Source organism: Podarcis muralis, chromosome 1 (genome assembly GCF_964188315.1).
Source record: "Podarcis muralis chromosome 1, rPodMur119.hap1.1, whole genome shotgun sequence".
Taxonomy (NCBI): Eukaryota; Metazoa; Chordata; class Lepidosauria; order Squamata; family Lacertidae; genus Podarcis; species Podarcis muralis.
In genome coordinates, this window is record NC_135655.1 from 114084313 (window position 1) to 114103439 (window position 19127).

At 43.6% G+C, this 19127-nt stretch overlaps 1 non-coding gene across 1 annotated transcript; it reads right to left on the minus strand.

The window, feature by feature from the left end:
* Window positions 1–14410: 14410 nt before the first annotated feature.
* Window positions 14411–14517, minus strand: LOC114585782 (U6 spliceosomal RNA). The gene has a single exon (XR_003703987.2). It is a non-coding gene; the product is annotated as a U6 spliceosomal RNA (small nuclear RNA).
* Between the last annotated feature and the right edge of the window lie 4610 nt (window positions 14518–19127).

Consider the following 19127-nt stretch of genomic DNA (forward strand, 5'->3'; position numbering starts at 1 on the left):
GCCTAGAACTCCATTTAAGGCTTCCGCAGTGCTTTAAAGCGGAACCTCACCATGGATCCGGCCATCGTCTGGGTCTCCTGGAGGCCCGCATACTGCTGGCCCGGCCATTTTCTGCAGTTCAGTGCAGCCACGAAGCCCTACTTTGATTGCAGTGCAGGCACACGCCTTGCTAATTGCAAAGGTATAGCCTTTTAATTAAAAATCAATGAGCCTGATTTTATTGTGCCTTTCTGAGATTGATGCAGGAGCGCCACACACTTTCTTTGGATTTAATTAAAGTTTTTGGTGAGATAAATAACTGGCGCTTATATCACCTCGTTGTTGCAGCTCCTTCTCTTCTTTCTTTCTTTCTTTCTTTCTTTCTTTCTTTCTTTCTTTCTGGTCAGAAAAAATAGTGGGATGATGAGCAAATCCCGGGCTGTCTTACAAGGAAGCCTCTGCAGTCTTTGGGCAATTTGCGGTCATCACAAATCTGCTCATTTCCTTTCCAGCTTCCTCTTAAAGCCGCAAGAATGTATCCAGGATGGGATCATCAGGGTTGTTCTAATTATCCTGCCCTTTTAACATGATGGTTTGGGAGGAAATGGCAGCACACTGCGGCATCCGCCACGCACGTGGAAACAGCCTGCAGGAGATTGCCTCTGCTTTATTTGGTGCTCAGTTTTCAGTGCTCAGTAGTGAGAAACATGACATAGTAACAGAGCTCCTCTCCCTCTCAGCAGGGCTCAGCCCCAGGGTATATCTTGAAGTGGTGACTGCTAAGAGATCTCAGGCAAGGATTTAGCTGTTGCACCACTACTGGCCAAAAGTGAGAAGTGCTCATAGATGGTATTTAACTCCAAGTAGGTAGACTAAGATTTATAAAACAGACTCAGATACGTGTTGGAAGTGTAAAGAAATGGAAGGAACTTTTTTCACATGTGGTGGACATGTAAAAAGGTAAATGTATATTGGGAAATGATTTATAATGAATTGAAAAAAATGTTTAAAACTACTTTCCAAAACAACAATAACTAGAGTCCTTTTTGTTGGGAATAAACCAAACAGAAGCTCCTAGGTGTCCAAAAAGGTTATTTATGTATGCCAACCTAGCAGTTCGAAAGCAAACCAATGCAAGTAGATAAATAGGTATCACTGCGGCGGGAAGGTAAATAGCGTTTCCGTGCACTCTGGCTTCTGTCACGGTGTCTCGTTGTGCCAGAAGTGGTTTAGTCATGCTGGCCACATGACCCGGAAAGCTGTCTGTGGACAAACACCAGCCCCCTTGGCCTGAGAAGCAAGATGAGTGCTGCACCGCATAGTTGCCTTTGACTGGACTTAACTGTCCAGGGGTCCTTTGCCTTTACCTTACCTATTTATGTATGCAACAACTGCAGCCCATGTTTTGTTAGTCCAAAAATGGAAAGTGAGCAATGTCCCAAGTAAAGAGGATTGGCAGCTTAAGTCGACAGAATATGCAGAACTTGCAGATTTAACACAGAGAATAAGAGAGCAAGAAGAACATACATTTAAAGAGTGGAAAACATTTATTGAATATATGGCAAATAACTGTATACAGCTGAAAACGCTGGCAACACTAAGATGAATTCAACAGAGTAAATAATTTTTGATGGATGTAGAAGTAGAAAACTGATTTGAATGGTTATAGTAAAATATGCAGGGATGTATGATATGTATAATGAACCATAGAAGGAGAAGAAGGGAAGTCACTAGGTATTTTAAAAGTTTGTTTATTTGGAAATGTAAAATTGAAAATTAATAAAAATTATTACCTAAATAAATAAATAAATAAATGAGTGAGAAATGCAAGCTGATCAGCCAAAGAAGCCTTCCTTAAGAGCAATAAACCACAGCATGTCAAATGACCTGTATTGCTTTGGATTATACCATTTATATCACACCCTTCCATTGTAAACCCTCCCTCCCCCCAAAAAAACCAGCACCCAGGGAGATTTATATCACTGAAAACAAATGTAACACACTGTCACAACAGCTTCAATAACAGTAAAAGAGAGGCGCAACCACGTATCCCCCAAGCGCCCCTATTTTCCAGGGATAGTCCTGGAACTACGAAAGCCATCCTGGCTTCTGATTTGATCCTGGAATGTCCCTATTTCCCTCTCCATGGCCGCTGCTGCCAGCTGCCTCCCTTTGGCAACTCGTAGCGGCTGCTGGAGAGCAGGCGAGGAGGAGAGGTTGCCACCGGAAAGGCCTAGCTCTGAGGTGCAGGCAGAGGGCAGGGCCTCCATGGCCGGGAGAAAAGGAGGAGCAGAACACAAAGAGTCTGGATTTAAAAAGAAAATGCTTTGTGCAACTGTGTCTATTCTTGCTCCTGTCTAAAATTTATTTATGAAAAAACCCCTATTTTCATCTGAGGAACGTTGGAGGCTATCAATCGATAAAATAATAGGACCAGTGGTTAAAGCTTTCATAACCAGGCAGGTTAATTTTTTTTAAAGTCTTCACTAGGCAGTGGAAGACAGGGAGAGAGGAAGAAACCAAGCACACTTCCAGAGGCATAGCTGTCAACTTTTCCCTTTTCTTGTGAGGAATCCTATTCGGAATAAGGGAATTTCCCTTCAAAAAAGGGAAACGTTGACAGCTATGTTCAGAGGAAGAGAGTTTCATAACCCAGGGGAAACTATAAAAAGGATCTTTATGTGGGATGTGATCCATGAGAGGCAGTCAAGTACAGCATTCCTTGTAATGCTAGAGAAGACATGCGAGGGAATGTTTGGTCCAGCCAGTTGAAACTTCCTGTTCCTCCTGGCTGGAGCATCCTTCCCTTTGCATGTGATAGAAGTTGGGCGTGACCTAGCCTGCCCAGGTAACAAAAGGACGAGTCACGCAGCAGACCTCCCTCTTTTTGACTTCCTTCTTCATTTGACCAGCTTCTAGCTAGGACTGCTCTGCTAGGTTTCAGCTAGCAGAAGCACTGGGATTATTCCCCCATATGGGGTAGATCCACATGTACATATTTGTAACTAAGTCTGCCTTCAGGAATCTAGAATTGATGTAAGCAAACTTCTTTTATTGACTTTGAATGAGATTGTGGTGTCTTTATTCTTTTAATTGGGATTCAAGGGAACTTACCAGGAACGTACAATTCAGTCTAAAGACAGATTGAAATGTATAATAGTCAGAGGCTTACACAAGCCTGCAACCAGCTATCTGCTGTGCATGTACAAGGGGAATGTAAACTCTGCTAAGTAAATGAACTTGCTGGCGCAAGTTAGGAAGGATATTAATAAACAATATATCCTCTCCTGCCACCCTGAACATTCCCACAAACTCATGTCTCAGCTAGTCTTTTGCCTTGGCCATAATCAGAACATAGAGAAGAGCTGCCCCTTCAGATCTTAGGGAACAGACATGTTGGTATCGGATGAGGTTGTTAGTATGAGGTGCTGCAAACTCAAGTCACTTACGGCTTTCAGAGCAATCACCAGTACTTTGAATTGCATGCTCAGAAATTGCACACTCAGAAATGGGAACCGGCTGTTGAACAATGGGTATAATATGCTCCCGCAAATGAACACCCCACTAGCATCCTAAATGCCTCATTCTGAACCGGCAGAAGTTTCTGGAAACATCAACAGGCACTCCTGTGTAGTGTGTGTTATAAGACTCCAACTTAAAGGTGGTTGAAGTATTTGTCACCCTGACTGGGTTAGATCTTTCAAGGAAAGGGTGTAGTCAGTGGCGTAGCGTGGGTTGTCAGCACCCGGGGCAAGGCAAGTAATTTGTGCCCCCTAACCCGTGGATTTGCGCCCCCTAACCCGTGGATTTGCGCCCCCTAACCCTAACCCCCAGATGTTGCGCCCGGTGCGGCCGGCCCCCCTGCACCCCCCACGCCACGCCACTGGGTGTAGTTGGTATGTCAATCTGAGCTGGTCAAATGTGCTTCCATCCATAGCCACTATTTGGGTATCCCAGACAGCATTTCCAGGCGGGTCCCTAATCTGTTCTCTCTCTATAAAAAGAAAGCACACTTATTCACTGGGCAATATTTCTTGATTTACAGTTTACCACCATAGTTTCTGTGTGGTGTACAAGGAGATTACAATAGGAAATGACAAAACTGCTCAGGAACCAAGAAAACAAAAACTTCAAGAAAGAATGGGGGAAATTTATAATTTACTTAGGAGACCATTGTAAGCAGATGAAAACATTAGCAGGATTTTAATCTCACTTGTAATGTAAGAAATATTATGGATAGTATGGATAGATATAAAATATAGACTATGAAATAATATGCGGTTGAAAATGTTGACAATAGGACCCATGGAGGGCATGAGGGGAAATCTCGAGATTCAGAGAAATCTCTCTCTATGGATATGTATTTGGTTTTGTTATAAAATCAAAACCATTAATATAAAATTATATTTGATTTTTGTTGTAAAATCAAATAAAAATGGTCCCCCCTCCCTTTTTAAAGGCGGTTACAATAGGGATAAAACCAGCCCATGTGTTTCAAATGCTCTTATCACTTTAACAGTCATGGAGAAACCTGGGAACTATATGGAGAAATTCAATGGAACGCTAAGGAGATTGCTCTGTGAGTGCGTCTCTGCTTGCATGCAGCAGTGGTGCGTGCGTCCTGCAGCTGGGGATGGGCAAGCCGCCCATGGGGGCAGGGCACACTGCACAAAGCCTCTCCTCCTCAGCTGTAGGGTGGCTGAGGGAGAGGTGGTGGGCAGACGCAAGCCCCGCGCTGCCGTTTCAGGCCTGCAGGCGCCCAAGCCACCATGTCACTCCCAGGAGACACGCACAGCTCGGGCATTCTGCAGGCCCTGTGGTAAGTGCCGGCCCCCGGGGTGTGGTGCCCAGTGCCAGCCACGTTTCGTTACATTTGTTGACTGAACTAAAAAGTTTAGTGAGCCCAATTTTTAAAAAACATTTTTTAAAACTTGTATTTTTGTCATCCCCCTGAGTGATGACACCCAGGGCGGACCGCACACCTGCACACCCCTTCCTCTGCCACTGCTTGCATGTTGGAACAATCTCCTGTCTTCTGTTCCACCCCCCTTGTTATGGGTGTTTTCCTGACACTTGTGAGCCAATCTGGGGGGCTCATGGGGTTCATGGGGGCTGGGAGGAGATGGGGGAAAGCCCCATTGCTCTGGCGAAAGTTCTTGTGTATAGAAGGACCCATCAGTTGCATCTGCCCCATAGTTTGTTATGGGTGCTGGGAATTGTACAGTGGCGTAGCGTGGGGGGTGCAGGGGGGGCCGGCCGCACCGGGCGCAACATCTGGGGGGCTGGCGCTCGCACTCGCAGCTCGCACTCGCAGGGGGCGCAAATTACTTGCCTGGTGCTGACAACCCACGCTACATCACTGGAATTGTAGTTGTGTGAGAGGTCAGCACCCTTAACAAACTGCACTGCACTGCCCAGGATTCCTTGGAGGGAAGCCAAGGCTGTTAAAATGAAATGATTGCTTTAAACCTGTGGCTGTGTCCTCAGTCAAAATTAACCATAGAATCAGAATAGCTTACTTAAAATGCCTGACAAAATAATAATAAACAAGTCCTTCAACAGGGATTAGGAGGGCTGTTCTGAATCCTGTTGTCTCTACTATTTGTTTTTATTATGGGAGCAGCACAGGAGAGAGAATGTGACATAATCATTAATGCTGTTGATTTCAACTGTGATTAAAAATTCACCTCTGGGTGCCACTGTTTTACTGTCTCTTGCTCATTGACCATCTGGAAGTTTAGTTTGGGTTGCAGATTCCAACACACACAATTTTTAAAGTATGTCCATGTGAAATATGATGGACTTTGATCTAGAGCTAATCTATTACATAATGAACTGGCAAATGGAAGAAGATTCTCATCTGCCCTTTAATGGACAAAGGTCATATAGTCAAGCATCCTTAACCCTGTTGATTTCAATGGTTTCAAATATGCTTTGCTCTGTGTGGGATCGTGGCCAAAAGTCTCTGTTGTGGCTCAAAATTGAAAGATGTAAGTCATATCCACCTGCGAATTAACGCAGGCACCTATTGAGTCGATCCTTCCATTGATTCTCATAACACAGTTGATTTAAGCAATGTTAAAATGCCAATCTTGATTTGCCTTATTGCTCATAAAGTAGTTAATCCAAGCATCTATTGACTGATATCTTCCTTCTTCGGCTGCTGTGGAACAGCTAATATCCTGAGAAAAATTGATTGGCTTGAGTGTGTTTTCCTCATCACTTATTCTGATAACTCTTTCTTTCAGAGGAACAATTATAGCACTACTTATTTTTATTGGTAACCTTATATGTTAATCCCCTGATATACTCAAAACCCTTTACTGAGGCTGCAGTTCTAAGCACTCTTAAATGGGAGTAAGACTACAATCCTATATCCAATTGCTTGGGCGTAAGCCCCATTGAAATAAGTGGAATTTAATTCTGAGTAGACATTAGAAGATTGTGCTGGAAGTCCCACTGATCTCAGTAGGACTTGTTTCCAAGTATGTATGTAGAGGATTAAACTACAGAGGTGTTTTTCTATAGGACACTCGCAGTGCAATCTTATACATGTGTATTTGGAAGGAAGTTCCCCTGAGCTCAATTGTCTACTACCAAGTTATTATGCATAGGATTGTAGCCTAAGCCCCATTAGACAGGGCAGGGCTTACTTCCAAGTAAATATGCCTACAATTGTGCTATAAGGCTTCGATCCTGTGTACACTTCCCTGAGAGTAACTCCCACAGAACTATGTGTGAGTAAACATGCATAAGGGCACTTGTGGCATGATGGATGCTGTTAATATAGGAGAGATTTCAGCAGAAAATTGTATGCACATAGAACCCAGGCTTCCATTCATATTAGATGAAAACAATTTGAAACAAAAGCTAATTTAAGTCTCATGTGTGACAACAGCCAGTCTTTTCACGAGGGTGGTTGAATCCTAGAGTTTCAACTTGATTGCCTTTAAAAAACATCTGAACATCTAATATAAAAAGCAATATAAAAAGCAGTGGAGTCTGTATTGTCCTTTTATGGGATGAAACTATGAATCCAACATGCCTCTTATCTCAAACTTCTATAGCCCCCATTCTACCTGCTACACATACATTCTCTTCTGATCAGAGGTGAATTCCTCTCCTCACAAATGAGACATCTGGTACAAATGTGCTTTAACTTAGTCCCAGATTTCCCCCCACTTTTTTCCTTTAATCTGGCTTGCATTGGGGAAATTGCAGTGAAATAAAATTATTTCAAGGAACAAGAAATTTAACTTTGCCTTGTTTGAGAATGTGCACTGCAGCTTCTGGAAGGAGAAGCCTGCAACAAAAATTCCCTTCGGATGAAGCTGGTGAGGCAGTAAAAGACGTCAGTGGAAAGTCTGAGGAAATTGGCAAGGAGATGGTGGAATTCAAAAGTAATATTAGCCTCATTCAACCCTTCTCTGCATGTGTCAACTACAAAGCAGAGCCTGGGCACGGGCAATGACTCACAAGCCCCCCTCTCAGGATCCAAAAGGGGTACAGAGATTCCTACCATCTGTTTCCTCAACTGTCCCCTAGAGGACACCCCTGGTAAATATGACGGTGGAATTGGGACGCTAGAGTCAACCAAAATGTGTTGCTGCTGTGGAACAACTAAAATGGAAAAGGCTGCGTAATTGGCTCTCTGTAGGTTGGTGGCTACCTCAAAGTTGGTGTGTACAGCCTGCTTTTGCACTTGCAGATAATATGTGCCTGTATGTGGTATGAGATCAGTGGTGGAGAGGAAAGAGGACACACACTCTCTCATATATATATATATATATATATATATATATATATATGCAGGTTTTGGTGTCCTCGGGTATCTTCCCGTGTAAAAGTTGGGGTGTCTAGGCGACGTTTCGACGAGGTCTCACTCGTCATCTTCAGGCTGGTGCTTTCGGCTTCTTGTTACTGGAACAGAGCAGGATCTCAGTGTTTGAGTTCCTATAAATACTGTTGAGGAGGTGTGGCCTCCTATGTTCTGGGCAGAGAGGAAGTTCCCAGGCTAGTGTGCCTTTTCTTCTTTTGTTCCTTAATTGCTTGAGGGATATCTTGAGTGATTTCTTGAGTGATATCCTGAGTACCACTTAGGTGGGTCATTAGGTGTGGATTAGTTGCACCTAATGACCCACCTAAGTGGTACTCAGGATATCACTCAAGAAATCACTCAAGATATCCCTCAAGCAATTAAGGAACAAAAGAAGAAAAGGCACACTAGCCTGGGAACTTCCTCTCTGCCCAGAACATAGGAGGCCACACCTCCTCAACAGTATTTATAGGAACTCAAACACTGAGATCCTGCTCTGTTCCAGTAACAAGAAGCCGAAAGCACCAGCCTGAAGATGACGAGTGAGACCTCGTCGAAACGTCGCCTAGACACCCCAACTTTTACACGGGAAGATACCCGAGGACACCAAAACCTGCATTCCTGTACCCGTGAAAATCTACGAAAGCATATATATATATATATATATATATATATGCAGGTTTTGGTGTCCTCGGGTATCTTCCCGTGTAAAAGTTGGGGTGTCTAGGCGACGTTTCGACGAGGTCTCACTCGTCATCTTCAGGCAGGTGCTTTCGGCTTCTTGTTACTGGAACAGAGCTATATATATATATATATATATATTATATATATATAGAGCTATATATATAATATATATTATTATATATATATAATAATATATATATATAGAGCTATATATATAATATATATATATATATATATTATTGAATGCCGCCCCAATTTCTGAGTGGTACAAAATTCCAGGGGTTCCAGGCGCTTACCTAGGATCTGGTTTTCGTGGAATGAGGAACAGCGGAGACACATATATACAACCGGAGCCTACGGTGGAGAGGCTGACAGCATTAACACTCCAAGAGGTCTTGCTTCTCCCATAGCCATGGCCTTAGATTCCAACCGAAACCAAGCATGGCTCTGTCTCATTGGTATCTGCCTGCTTCTAGCCCAGCTCCCTCACACCACTCTGGCTATTGTGTTTCTCAGTACTAGTCAGGTGAGGGAGGGGGCCCGTCCCACCCCACCCCACCCCTTTGCCCTCTGGCACAGAGCAAACTCCTTTCTTATATTACCGACCCATAATTAGGAGATCAGTGATGAATAACATCATTTTGGAGGGATGTGGGTGGCGCTGTGGTCCAAACCACCGAGCCTCTTGGGCTTGCCAACTGTAAGGTCAGCAGTTCAAGTCCGTGTGACGGGGTGAGCTTCTATTGCTTTGTCCTAGCCCCTGCCAATCTAGCAGTTTTAAAGCACACCAGCACGAGTAGTTAAATAGATACTGCTGCGGCAGGAAGCTAAATGGTGTTTCCATGTGCTCTGGCACTCACCACGGTGTCCCGTTGTGCCAGAAGCGGTTTAGTCATGCTGGCCACATGAACTGACAAGCTGTCTGCAGACAGATGCCGGCTCCCTTGGCCTGAAAGCAGAGATGAGTGCCACACCCCATAGTTGAATTCAATTGGACTTAACCATCCAGGGGTCCTTTACCTTTTACCTTTACCTTTGACGTCATTTTGGGAAGAAGAAGAAGAGTTTGGATTTGATATCCCGCTTTATCACTACCCAAAGGAGTCTCAAAGCGGCTAACAATCTCCTTTCCCTTCCTTCCCCACAACAAACACTCTGTGAGGTGAGTGAGGCTGAGAGACTTCAGAGAAGTGTGACTAACCCAAGGTCACCCAGCAGCTGCATGTGGAGGAGTGGGGACGCGAACCCGGTTCACCAGATTACGAGTCCACCGCTCTTAACCTCTACACCACACTGGCTCTTTCTCAGTACTAGGGAGGAACATGAACTGTAGCAGAATGGAACTGATGCTGCATACAATAAATGGTAATATAGAAAACAATGCCTTATTACAGCCTTAATCATCACCCTCACAAAGGTTTTTATTAACCCTGTGGTGAGGGAAAAAAAATACAGCATGATATACCTACAGTATTTCCCCACCCCAGCATGAGTAATAGAAGCAAAGAAGGGATGGTTTAGATTAATGAAATGGCATGGCGGTAGCGAGGGATTCAATAAATACACCTCCCCCAGCACCACTGGTGCAATCAAAACCAGAGCCCATACAGCTGCTTTACAGTTAAGAAAGAAACTGGTTAGGCGATCTGATCATCAATCTCCTGCCTCACATGTGGTTTGGCCCTGACTTACAGTAGAAACCTCTCCAGTGCGAAAAAGACAGATCTATTGCCAGAGAGAAGAAAAAGAGCTGGTCTGACAAAAAAGGAGAATATCTGGAGAGGCTTGCTCAATGTGCTGAGAAGTTTTGTTTCTCCCCTTCCCAAAATAGGCTTTGCCTTCCTCCTTCCCAAAGAGGCCTCGTTCTGGGAAACTTTTGTGGACACTGAAGTGTGGCCATTTCTGGAAACCATGGGAACTAGAGGAAGGAAGGCACCAAGGGGGAAAGAAAAAGGAGGGAGATAAAATCTCAAGGGTGCACAAAAATAACAACGCTGTTGGCCCACACTCTTTAAAATATATTTCTACTTCAGGGTCACTTAAAGAGCACACCACTGTGTTTTCCAGGGCGCACCCTTATTTTTCATTTCCTCCCTCCCCCATTGTTGAATATGTGGGTAGCCAATGTGGTGCCGTCCAGATTTTGTTGGGACTATAACAGCTACCACCATCCCTGATCATTGTCCATTCTGGCTGGGACCAGTGGAGTTCAATGATATCTGGAGAGGATATCATTGACTGCCTCCTTCTGGCCATTGAATTTCCTCATGGTGGACACCTGTCTGTTGAGGATAGTGAATCTACAGGGAGAGCCTCACAGCCAGCATTGTGGAGTCACAAAGCACAATCTGGGACATGTCCCTTCATAGGGCCTCTTTAGAACCTAAAGCCTTTGATTTTCCAACATCCCAATCCGCTGGTCATGACCTTGTTGACACCATGTAGAGAAAGCGAAGAGGGAGAAGCTTTCCGCCCATAATACCAGAACTAGAGCTATCCTATAGAGCTGAATGTTGGGAGATTTAAGACAGATAAAAGAAAGTACTTCTTCACACTGCACAAAGTTAAACTATGGAACTCATTCCCACAAGATGTAATGTGTTATGTATTGAAGTTCTCACCCTGGGCCGGCAGGGGGATACTGTAGATAGTTATGCAAATGAAGGATCAAAGTGACATTCAGTGACTGGATAACTTTTATGCAAATGAAGGATCGAAAATGACGTTCAGTGATTGGATAGTTTTAGAAAGTTGCTACAGTAACTGTTTCCTGGAGCTCTATATAAGCAGGCTGACTGAGCCCTTCAGTTCAGTTCTGTTCTGCCTCTGAATAAACAAGAGCTGTTTGAAGAATCGCTGTGTCGTCTGATATGTTCACCCACAACTTAACATAATGAGTGCCACCAACATTAAAAAAAGGATTAGATCAATTCCCGGAGGATAAGGCTTTCAAGACGGTTTAGTTTGTCTCACCCTTGGCTTGCGCAGAGCAATTCTCGTCCTGCAGTAAGTATCCCTTGTTCCTTTACAGGGCAAACCCTACAACTCTCTGAGCCTTTTTTTGAAAAAGGGTCACGTATTTGTTATTGAACTCTAAAGATTATATTTATAAAAGGAGGATATGTGCCTAAAGTAAATAATAAGGCATTCACTTAGATGCAGTTGGATTTATAATATTATATTAAATTGGAGTTAGGGTATTTTCACAAATCAGATTTTGAACCAAAGCAGCAAACGTAATGGACGAGGTTGTCAAAGAAGCAAAAGTTAACAGCATGTAATGGAATAGATGTACTAAATTAGCATTGACATCTCTTAGTGGCTCTCTTAAATATACATTATTATCTGGAGAAAATGAATCCTATATACTTGTCGTGAGCTTGTTGCACATCCATATTTCAAGGGCACACTTTTTAGATTATTATTTTTTTACTCATTGGAAAAAAGGCACTGTTAGGCTGTATTCATTTAGCTTGAATTTTCTGTTTGGGATTATTATTTTATTTTGTTTTTGTTTAAAGACACCCCCCCCCACTCCTTTCCCCCCTCTCTCTAACAGAAAGCCTGATACAATACTGGGAAACAGTTTTAAGCCTCAGTTGGTTTCAGTATCAGTTGATGAATGGGATTTGTCAGAACAGTCAAAATTCGCTGACAAAAACAAAATATTCAGTGATGAGAACAATGAAATGTTCAATAAATACATTGGGAAAATGAAGGATGGGCAAGAGCACCAGGGCAAAGAACAGATTTTTGCACACAGAGGCAAATCAACAATCCTCTTAATTGGCACGCAGCCAGTAAATTAAATGGGTGCATTTCCTTCCTAGCCCCTTGCTTGGATGGTCGTAGCTAGGCTGCTGTTTTTCTGGGCCAAGTAGGCAAGCAGGCTGTGTGTGTCTACATGCACACACACATATTGGGGTGTGTCTCTTTTCTGCCCATTGTGGAGGTGGGGAGCTATTGGCTCCACCCTCCTCGGCTCTTGGCTGAATGTACGGATGGCTTGTGGGTAGGTGGGGCAAAGCAAGTGTCTTTTTAAAGGTAAAGGTAAAGGTAAAGGTACCCCTGCCCGTACGGGCCAGTCTTGACAGACTCTAGGGTTGTGCGCCCATCTCACTTAAGAGGCCAGGGGCCAGCGCTGTCCGGAGACACTTCCGGGTCACGTGGCCAGCGTGACATTGCTGCTCCGGTGAGCCAGAGCCGCACATGGAAACGCCGTTTACCTTCCCGCTAGTAAGCGGTCCCTATTTATCTACTTGCACCCGGGGGTGCTTTCGAACTGCTAGGTTGGCAGGCGCTGGGACCGAGCAGCGGGAGCGCACCCCGCCACGGGGATTCGAACCGCCTACCTTGCGATAGCGTGGTGGAGGCTTCAAAGGTTCATCTGGCCAATTTCAGTATTTGGGGGCAGGGAATCAACTTTGTTTTTCAGTTAAGGAGCCTAGGGAATTCAACTCCATACTCCTAAACACCCTTGCCCCATCACTGGTGGTCAGATCAGCAGAGTCACTGCAATAAAGTAAATATTATCTACATCTCACAAGCTTCAAAGGCCGTTTTCTCGCCATATAAAACACACGCACAGTGTTGTAGAGCAGAGGCTATGTCTGCAAAGTGCAAGTCAACAACACAGCAACATTCATGGTCATATGAGTCTGGCACCAGGGTCAGAATGATACCCTTCAGTAAATGGACTGATGCTACGACATCACTGGCAATTTATGAACGGACTGCTTACAGACGCAGGCTCTGTATGGATAAATACGATAATATTTGGCATGTGTTTATGCAAAATGTAGTAGGCTATTAACATTTACATAAGCACTAGGACGATAACACTATACCGATTGATAGAAGAATGTATGGGAATATCGTATACTGCGTTTTGGGGGTTATATTTTTGCTTTTATATGCATCTCTGTTGTTGTTTTTCTCCCTCTCACTTTTCCTTCTTTTCCCCCTGTATCACTTTATTTCTTTTAACTGAAATCACCTTGATAAAATATAATATTTTTTTAAATGATTCTGGTGCCAATGACCATACCCAAAAGGTGTTTCCAGACTGTCCCTATTTTCCAGGGTGGGTGGGGAAATTCAATCACATACCAGCAAGCTCAGATTGTGAAATTATAATTGAGTGAAAGCTCTTGTGCATGAAAACCACTTCCTCAAAAGATCAGACTTTTCTCTTAGCAAGAAGGAAAGCCGCACTAGAACCTGCTCTGTTTGGCAGTGGGCTTGCATTTGGTGCTGCATTTAAACCGAGAACAGGACGCAAGCTTTCCAGCAGGCATGGAACATGATGTCAGGTGATGGGCAGGTAGGTAGTCCTGCCCATCTGTCAAAAGTGACCTATGGAAGGGTGGCTACTTTGGGATCCAGCCTACCATATCAAAGTGGTCTCCCACTTTTCTTGCCCTGTTTTGACTGGCATTGGCTTGCCAGAGTTTCAGTCCAAAGTATTTCCAAGTCCAACTAGGGATCAAACCTGGGATCTTCTGTTTCCAGAGCATGTGCTCTCATCTCTATCTATCTATCTATCTATCTATCTATCTATCTATCTATCTATCTATCTATCATCTATCTATCTATCTATCATCATCTATATCTATCTATCTATCTCTATCTATATATCTATCATCTATCTATATCTAACTATCTATCTATCTATCTATCTATCTATCTATCTATCATCTATCTATCTATCTATCATCTATCTATCTATCTATCTATCTATCTATCTATCTATCTATCTATCATCTATCTATCATCTATCTATCTCTGTCTATATCTATCTATCATCTATCTCAGCAGTAACATGAGGTCATGTACATGGGTGTGTCTATGGGATTGGACCAGAACTTCTCAATAACCAAAGCAAAACTTTGAAATATTTTTGAAAAGGAAACAGAAAATAAGTTGTTTTTTTAAAAAATGGAACACTTCACGAATTTGCGTGTCATCCTTGCGCAGGGGCCATGCTAATCTTCTCTGTATTGTTCCAGTTTTAGGATATGTGCTACCGAAGCAAGCACAAAACAAACAATAAGTTCAGGCATAGAGAAGATGATAGGCAAACCAAAGTCATATGAAAAAATAAAAAAATTGTCCAGTAGCACCTTAGAGACCAACCAAGTTTGTTCTAGGTGTAAGCTTTCGTGTGCATGCACACTTCTTCAGATGCACACGAAAGCTTTCCCCCCGAACAAACTTAGTTGGTCTCTAAGGTGCTACTGGATAATTTTTTTATTTATTTTGACTGAGTCAGACCAACACAGCTACCTACCTGAATCCAACGTCATATGAGTTTAGCTATGCATTGATTTAGTTTTAGAGAGGGAAAATGTAAAATTCAGGCCAGGTACTCCCAAGCTTGAAAGGCTTGGTAGTTAGGAGACGATCCTTGCAACTTGGGGGGCCTAGACCAAAATGAGTCTTAATGCACATATAGTCATGGAGGGTTTGAGGAAGTTAAGAGGAATGGCAGGGACTTTGTGGCACGAAAGATGATGAAAGAACCAGTCAGCTGGGACAAGCTAGCAACATTTTCCTATGCACAGCCCCATGTGTGCCAGAACCTCCACAGGGAGACATCTGGCAAATCTGTTTTTGTTTTCATGTTGCGTCTCAGAATATCTGCAAGCTGACTCTGATCAATGAAATTGTGGAATCTTTACTTCTAATGATTGCTAACGGAAAGCTACAGAAGAACATCAGGATCAGTTTTGCTTTCGTTGCTTTATTTTGAAAATGCAAACCATCAACAGTTGAGAAGAAAATTGGCTGTTTCCTTGCAATTAACGCTCAATTATCCAGCAATAAGATTTTTTGATAGTAATTTAGAGCCTTGATAGCCAAGGATTAAATCTCTAAATTATCCCGATGAAATGTCTAGCTTTTAATTTTTAATTGTAGATGGTACGAAAAGGGGGGAAAGCCACACAAATGCAGACAATTTCAAGAAGAGACCTGTCGTTTTAAATAACTCCATTGACTCCTGGGAGCTGAGGCTGTTGTCAAAACATAATAACTTGGGGGTTGGGGAGAGAAAAGTCAGACAATGCATATTTATAAACAGGGAAATCATTTTCAGCTGAAGGCTGGTCTCTAGAGATCACCACACTTTCACTGCAAAACAACTCTTGCTCAAATCCGATATGACCTCAGAGCTCTCTGCTGTCCTAGCATTGTACCCTTATCTGTTAAGATGCTAATTTCTTCCCCTTTGACCGCAGGAACTGATTCTGAAGACACTAAAGCAAGGCAAAGTGATTAAGCATATAATTATTGGACATCTGACATCATCCAGTGGCAGAGTTCATATTTACCTGAGGTTTTCCCAGTTGTCTTTGCTATTATTAATGGATTCAAAAAGCTCTTTTGTATCATGAATGACCTGACTTGGGTGATCCACACAGGCAGTGCTTCACATGCTCACTCCTCCAAGAAGCAAAGAGAAGAAGAAAATGCTAATAAATCCTTTTCCTTTTTGAGGGAGGGGGCATGCCTGATTGTCACTTGATGTTACATGCTAGCACAGAAGTTGGTGATTAGATTAACAAAATAGTAAAAAAAGTAGAAATTAAAAAATCACTAGGTTGCTGTCTTATTTCGGGGAAGATAAACCGCTCCCAGATATTTAGGGGGATGCACTCATTAGCTTTAAATACAGACTTTTTAACAGAAGTGCTTTCTTGGTTTCTCCCTTTGTTTTCTCCGTCTGCATTTATTTATTTTACTTATTCCTTACAGTTCTCTCTTGCCTTTCTGCCTATGAATACGAGCCCCCATGGCAGCTCACCATGGCTATAATACCAATAAAAGCAGCAGGTCTTAAACGATAAATATTTTAAAATGCAGCAATGAGAACAAAAGCTGACGGTAGGTAGCAGCATTAAGCACAGCAACCAGAAGCTGAACGTTTAGCAGAAGCATTTCTCAGCAAAATTTGCATTCGCATTTCTGGTCCGTGGAACTCCTTTTAAAAGCAGAGGTGGGAGCGAATGTCCCAAAGGCCTACAAAGCATCCGCAGGACAGATTTCTACACATGCAGCATTATCAACAGGATCAGTAACGATGTTGTACTCTCCCATCACTGCTTTGAACTAAAAGCTGTTTTTGATGTCTGATGAACTTCACCATACACTAATATTAACGACATCTTACATCTCTATCTTACTCCTTGCCCTAAATCTAAGTGTCCCTTTTTTCCAGGGACAGTCCCAGAATCACAAAATCCACCCCAGCTTCTGATTTGATCCCTGAATGTCCCTATTTCCTCCTCCAGCCAGTGGCATAGCAAGGTCAGGTGGTACCCGGTGCAGAAACTTTCTTGCCATCCCCTACATTGAAATCTAGTTGGACTTCCAAGAGGCTGCGATCTACTCACAGTATAAAAATACTGGCTGTGATCTACCCATTGTCCTTGCCAGGAGCTGTTAAGCATTTTTTCAGGGAAGGATATTGACCAAAGTCGTTGAGCTTTTTTCAGGGGAGGGTTCACCAAAGTTTTTGAGCTTTGGGGGGTTACAGGGTTTGGGTCCTGACTTGAGGGAGCTTCTGCTTCTCTCCTTCCCTCCACCCTACGCTTGTTTGCTCACCAGCCTCCTTCCTGTCATCTCCCTCCCTCCCTGCCTGCATGCCTCCTACAGCAGCCCAGGAGCGTGGGACTGTCAAAGCAAAGGAGGAAAGGGGGAAGGCCACTGGCAAAGCAGCACAACTCGCCCTCTTCCCCTGATCGCTCGGGGTAGGCAGGAGTCGTGGGCGGTTGGCGAGCCGAACGTCACCCCCCTTGGTGATGACACCCAGGGCGGACCACCCCCACTGCATCCACCTTGCTCTGCCCCTGCCTCCAGCACCACTGCTGCCAAGCTTAGGGAGGAGGATGAGCAGGCAGCGGCAGCTGTGAGGGAGCATCCCGTTGCCTCTCCATGGCCGCTGCTGCCAGCCTCCTCCCTTGCGCAGGTCATAGTGGCTGCTGGAGAGTGGGCAAGGAGGAGGAAGAGGATGAGGAAGAAGAGTTTGGATTTGATATTCCGCTTTATCACTACCCTAAGGAGTCTCAAAGCGGCCAACATTCTCCTTTCCCCTCCTTCCCCACAATAAACACTCTGTGAGGTGAGTGAGGCTGAGAGACTTCAGAGAAGTGTGACTGGCCCAAGGTCACCCAGCAGCTGCATGTGGAGGAGCGGGGAAGCGAACCCGGTTCACCAGATTACGAGTCCACTGCTCTTAACTACTACACCACACTGGCTGCCACTGCTAAGGTCCAGTCTCGCATGACACACCGGCTCTGAGGTGCAGGGAGAGGACATGGCTGCCTGGGCAGGAAGAAAGGAGAAGCGGAGCAGAGAGCAAGGAGTCTTGATTTATTTATTTTAATAATAATAATTATTAATAATAATAATAATAATAATAATAATTTATTTATACCCTGCCCATCTGGCTGGGTTTCCCCAGCCACTTTTTAAAAATGCTTTGTGCATCCGCGTCTAATCTTGCCCCTTTCTCAACTTTATTTATTGGTGTGTGTTTGTCTTTTTGTGAATCTACCAAAGAATAAAATAAAACCGGGTTTAAGGGGTTTTCTCAGGACAGTGGAGGGTGTGTGTGCTGTGTCCCATTGGTGTAGTGGTAGTGGAAATGCTCTGCAACGGTAGAGGAAGGGGAACCAAAAAGGGGAGGGTCAGTTGCGGGAGAGTGAGAAAAGTCCCTATTTTCATCTGACAAATATTGGAGGGTATGCGCTAGTCCAGGCATCCCCAACCTTTGGCCCTCCAGCTGTTTTGGACTACAATTCCCATTGTCCCTGACCACTGGTCCTGTTAGCTAGGAATCATGGGAGTTGTAGGCCAAAACATCTGGAGGGCCACAGGTTGGGGATGCCTGCTCTACTCAGTAGGCTGCATGGAGCCCCCATTACTGCATTACAAATAGCAGCCTAAGTCCTCAGGAGCTTGGTTCTCACCCTGACTGACAACGAATTCTACCCCTTCACTGACTGGGGAGTAGAAGACAACGCACTCAACTAGAAGACAGTTCTAGAAACTCAAGGACTCAATAGTAAGCAGCTCATTCCTGTTTACATCTAGGGATGAACCAATCTGTCAAATGTTGGTTTCTCATCTTTTTCTCATCTTTAAATTCAGCTCTCTACTTTTCTGCAGCTGTTTTCATATTCTCAAAAGTCCTCGTGAAAGCTTGTCAGGATTTTAATGAGCATTTCTTCTCCGTATACCTATAGCTGCAAGGAATTTCCCCTGTTGTGATGATTGTTTAGTGCAAGTTTAGTGCTCATTTCCATGTTATTTGCTTCCAGAAAAAAATCGCTAGCAAATAATAATAGAAATGTGTGTCAAAGCTGTGCTCTAATCCACTATACTTCCACTATAGTTCCAGAAATTGCTTTTACTTCCTGTGAAAGTTCAAATATAATGCGGAAATTAACAGTTAGGGAAATGACATGAAATGGAATAAATTGCCATGTGAATGCGGCCTTGGAAAGTTTTCCAAGGCTGGATCTACACTGACCTGTTTAACGTTATTTCCTCCTATTAGAATGATATTAGATATGTCATTCTAAAATGTCATAGGGCATATTTGTTAATGAAAACATTTTTTACCTTGGTTTTTTTTCTTCAACTG